The sequence below is a fragment of the Lathyrus oleraceus genome, chromosome 6, assembly GCF_024323335.1.
Source record: "Lathyrus oleraceus cultivar Zhongwan6 chromosome 6, CAAS_Psat_ZW6_1.0, whole genome shotgun sequence".
NCBI classification, from domain to species: Eukaryota; Viridiplantae; Streptophyta; class Magnoliopsida; order Fabales; family Fabaceae; genus Lathyrus; species Lathyrus oleraceus.
The window spans coordinates 252,520,225-252,524,935 of NC_066584.1; the positions used below are offsets into that span (position 1 = coordinate 252,520,225).

The 4,711-nt window shown below is 36.7% G+C and overlaps 1 long non-coding RNA gene across 1 annotated transcript; it reads left to right on the forward strand.

Annotated features, from left to right (window-relative positions):
• Positions 1-878: 878 nt before the first annotated feature.
• LOC127096884 (uncharacterized) lies at positions 879-2,358 on the forward strand. The gene is made up of 2 exons (XR_007792850.1): positions 879-1,652; positions 2,029-2,358. It is a non-coding gene; the product is annotated as an uncharacterized LOC127096884 (long non-coding RNA).
• Positions 2,359-4,711: the final 2,353 nt, after the last annotated feature.

The following is a 4,711-nucleotide window of genomic DNA, read 5'->3' on the forward strand; positions in this document are numbered from 1 at the left end:
CTCTAGACAAGGATAGGAGAAACTCCGTCTCATCATTCCTTATTACTTAAGACTCGTTTCATACAATTTGAATCTTATTTACCAAGTGTTGACCTTTGTTATGCTTGAGAATGTAGCCCACTTTGCTAGCTATACTCGATTGATGTTGACTTGAAGTCTTAACCTTACATTTGAACCTTGAGATTTTGAGCTCCTGAGATTAAGCATATCCACAATAGCTTGAGCGTAATGAACTTGCCATATCAAGTGATCAAGGGTCTTTTGATCACTTGAATTGGGGCTTACAACATGATTACAAAGGATTTGGTTGACCAAAGTGTCCTTTGATCAATGCTAATCGGTGGGAAAATAATAATCGAAACATATACAATAGTATTATTAAATTAATTAAATAACATTAGATAATTCTAATTAAAGGCCTAAACTAGGGGAGCATGTATTAAAATCAATATTTTTCTACCTAGGGGCAAAACGATCATATCCAAAAAATAGATTAGTTAAAAAAATATTGATTAAAATTTTAATTCAAAATTAACTATCCTAAAGTCGTGAGTTGAAAACAAATTAATCTAAAAGAATAGTCTAATATAAAATCTATTTACGCACCATTAATCAATCAAAACTTAATCAAAATTAATTAGAACTTAATCCTAATTATATTATGTATGCTAAAAATAAAAATTAAGTCTTCTAATGGCCTAATAAATTAAGACCTAAATTTCTAATTATCCTAAAAAACACTTTAATTAAATTAATTTTAATTATTCTAATCAAAACGTTAACTGATAATTAACAGCAAGAATAGGCCCATGCAGAATCTAGGCCTAGGAATATGTAGTAGGCAGCAAAAAATGATAATTTCGCATGGGCCCGGGAATCCTGGCCCATAACGAAATCCATGCCAGCAGAGAGGGGTGAAAACCGCGAATGGGTGTGTAAGAGAAAAAAGGAACAAGAAGAAATACATTAGGGCTTTAAGCCCAAACTGAATAATTCAAGGATCCAACATCTTAATGGAGCGATCCAGTATCCTAATGGAGCAATTCACCCTTTTGAACAACACCAAAATTGTGTCGCTGAATCTCCTATCTTCAACCCTAACATTCATACAGATAACTAACATTCATACAGATAAGTATGCTCTCGCGTGCAATCACATTCGACGAATCTTTCTCATCGTCCTCACTCCTCACCATTTCTCCATACGAGCGGCCATGATTCCGGCTCAGTCATCTGGATATACTCGACTTCCTCTTCATCCTCGTTGATCCCAAGCTTTCAACATCAACACCGATAATTAAATCGCAGCAACAAGGAGCGTCTGATTCACGTCTTCCTATGGTCCTACGGATTGCGTTGCAGATCGCGAAACAGAACTGAAATCGGGACAAAAGTAAAACGGAGCAAGGGAATAACTCGAAGTGATTTCGACGCGGTTGCTCCATCGATGATGATAAACCGAAAAGCATGGGCTTGAATTAGGTGATAACTCCTCTTCTTTTCATTGCGCCTAAACTCCGCCGCTAAATCCAAATCGGAGCTCGAATGCACTCAGCGACGCGTATGGATTCCGAAATCATTCGCTCCTCATCACAGCTCCACGGTTCGGCCACGATTTGCAAAGCTCTGAGGTTCGGTTTGATAGCAAACAGGTATGAGTCTCTACTTCTCACCGATTCAGATCTTTCCCTTCTTATTCTTCTTCGCATCACCTTCCTCTTCTTTCTATGATATTGTACCCGTTATTGTTGGTTCGAAGCGTGAGCGCAGAGAGGGATTGTTGAGAGAAAATTGAAGCCACCATGACCCTGCAGCGAAACGTAGTTATATATGACTCACAATTCTGTTATGAAATGCAACTCATATTGCAATGAAATTCATTTGAAATTCATAAATTAGTTAGAAAATGAAATGTTTTATTAGCATGTTAGTTGTGAAATTTAAGTTAGTTGGTGAGTTTTTATTCTCCGTCCTGCATTTATGTGTTATAGTTGATTGCTTATTTTGCTCTGGTTTGAAAAAATGCAGGTGGTCGATTTCTGTTGTTAAACCTGCGTTGGCGTTTCGTGCTGCTATGCGTTTCATGCTTTGGAGTTCTCCATTTGGCATTCCCACTTATGTTGTACTGCAGATTATTTTGGCCTGCAACTTAGTTAAACCACCTGCATTTTGTCGCTGCATTCTGTGTCTTGCCATTTCGTTAGGACGTTGCACTGCCAGACATGTGATGTGCTAACTTGTGAAACATGGATATGGATACTGGTTGTAGGTTAAGGGTGAATGGATGCTTAAAATGGATATTGGTTATTAGCATGGTAATTGGTTATTTACATGATAATTGGTTATTTACATGGTAAATGGATTTGGATATAGGTTATTAAAATGGACATTGGGTTACTAAATGGATATGGTGATTGAATATCTAAAATAATTCCTAAAACTAATATAAAAATAAACATTTTAAAAATCCAATAAAAAAACTCCATAAAAATCAAATTGAAAGTTCAATTAGAATCAAATTAATTTAAAAATTATAATTAATTTGATATTAGGTCACTTAAAAAAATCTAAAGTTCACTAGTTTAAAATTAGCACCAATTTGAGATTTAAAATCAATTTAAAGAATCTAAAATTTATTAAAATCAATTATTTTAAAGTTCGAATCATTGAAATCAGTTTAGAAATCAATTTAAAAATTAAATTAAAGTTCCATAATTAATTTGGAATTAGACTTGATTTGAAATTAATTAATTAAACTCGAATTAAAAATTTAAAAGTCAATTAACTTAAATTAGAATGAATTTCGAAATTAAAAGTACCATGATCGAAAAGGCATAGATAATGACCAATGTTTACCAAAATCGAGAGAATGTGGATTTGGGAATGGGTGGTTGACTTTGGTCAACTAGTTGACTAGAAAGTCAACGATTGACCTCAGACGTGAATTAGAGTTTACATTAAAATGAAAACATGATGCATAGTGGATGAATGTTGGTGAATCTTAAGTCATGGGTCGGATGAAAGGTGAAAAGGGGAGGGCAAATTTTGGGGTACGACAACATCCCCCAAGGGAATCCAGCAGGCATATCAGGAATGGGTTGGCTGACAGCAGCAATAGGAACAATTGATGAAACAATCTCAGAAATGACAGTCCTCTGAGGACGAGGAGTTGTGGGAGACGGTGATGACAAATTTTGAGCAGCAATCACGGATTCCATCAGTGTCGTAAGTCTGGCGATCTCATCCTTCAACTCTCTGTTCTCTTGCTCTAGATGCTCCATTCTCTTTGGTTGATTATCATGAGTATTGTAGCGGTGAGTCATCTTGGTTGATGCATAGAAGAAGAACCAATAAGTCATCTGGCGGAAGAAAACCTGTTATGCAAATGATGCATGAAATACAATGCTTTTTTTATTGTTTTTAATTTCAAGGAATATATGAAGTCTCATTTGCAAATATATACATTCAAATAATAACAATTAATAATAATAATTCGATTGACCATAAAATCTCTTTTTACTCATAAAAATTGAAAGGATTACACTGAGTATGATTTCAAAAACCAAAATACAAATACAGAAGAAAAGGAAACTATCATCCTAAGGATCCCTAGCAACTGCATCAGACGATATGGCTATGGGTGCATACTTCCTTCGGATGCATTGAATCTCGGACTCAAAGGATGTCTTCATCTGAGCCTTTTCAAGAACTAGTTGTTCAACAATCTTCTTCCGAACACCGGAAGGTTGAGGCTTGCTAAAGGAAGATAAACCCTCTGGCTCTCTCTGTCTCTTCACTGCATGGTTTTCAAGAATCTCAATAAGCGCATCCTTGTCTTTAGACTCAAGCTGCAAGTCCTCATGCTTTCAGCTCAAAGCATGGAACCACTCTTCCCACATGTCTCTCTCTTGCTTCATTTTGGCAAGTGCGTCTTCCAACACCTCAACATATTGGTTAGGGAGAGTTGATGGCTCAGCCACAACCACAAATATAGGTCTTTCACAAGCGTATGGCATCTTGAGCTCCAAAGATCTCTTCTTCACCCAAATGGTGTAAGCTTCCAAAGCTACACAGTTGCATGGACCAAGCTCGGATCTTCCTTTCCTATGCATATTATGCCAAGCATGTATCATCCTTTTCTTCAAAAGTTGGGGATCTTTACCCTCTTAATAAAATAGACCTTCTAACTGAGTGTTATTAGGTTTATCTCTCAAGGGGAACCCAAGTTGACGATGGGTCATTGCTGGGTTGTAGTTGATTCCTCCTTGTGTACCAATGAGAGGCACATTAGAGAACTCTCCACAACTATCTATAATGTCCAAGCTACCTAATATAGAATTATACCAAACAATATCATCATTAGTGAGAGACATAAGTCTCTGAGACCTCCGTAGACATTGTCGGTTCTCCATGAAAACAGGCGTCTGAGGCAAGTGCGAAATAAACCACTTGTATAGAAGAGGAACACAACATAAAATAGTCCCACCACCTTTAGAATTCCTCAAATGCAAATAGAAATACATGTCACCCAACAGAGTCAGAACAGGATTCCCAATCAAGCAAATTATAATGGCATTAACATCAAGAAAATCGTCAATGTTAGGGAACAAAGCCAGACCATGGATGAGCAAAACGAAGATAGCCTCAAAAGCATCCATGCTACCGGCCTGAGCAAAAATAGTAGCTCTACCAATGAGGAACTCAGAAGTCA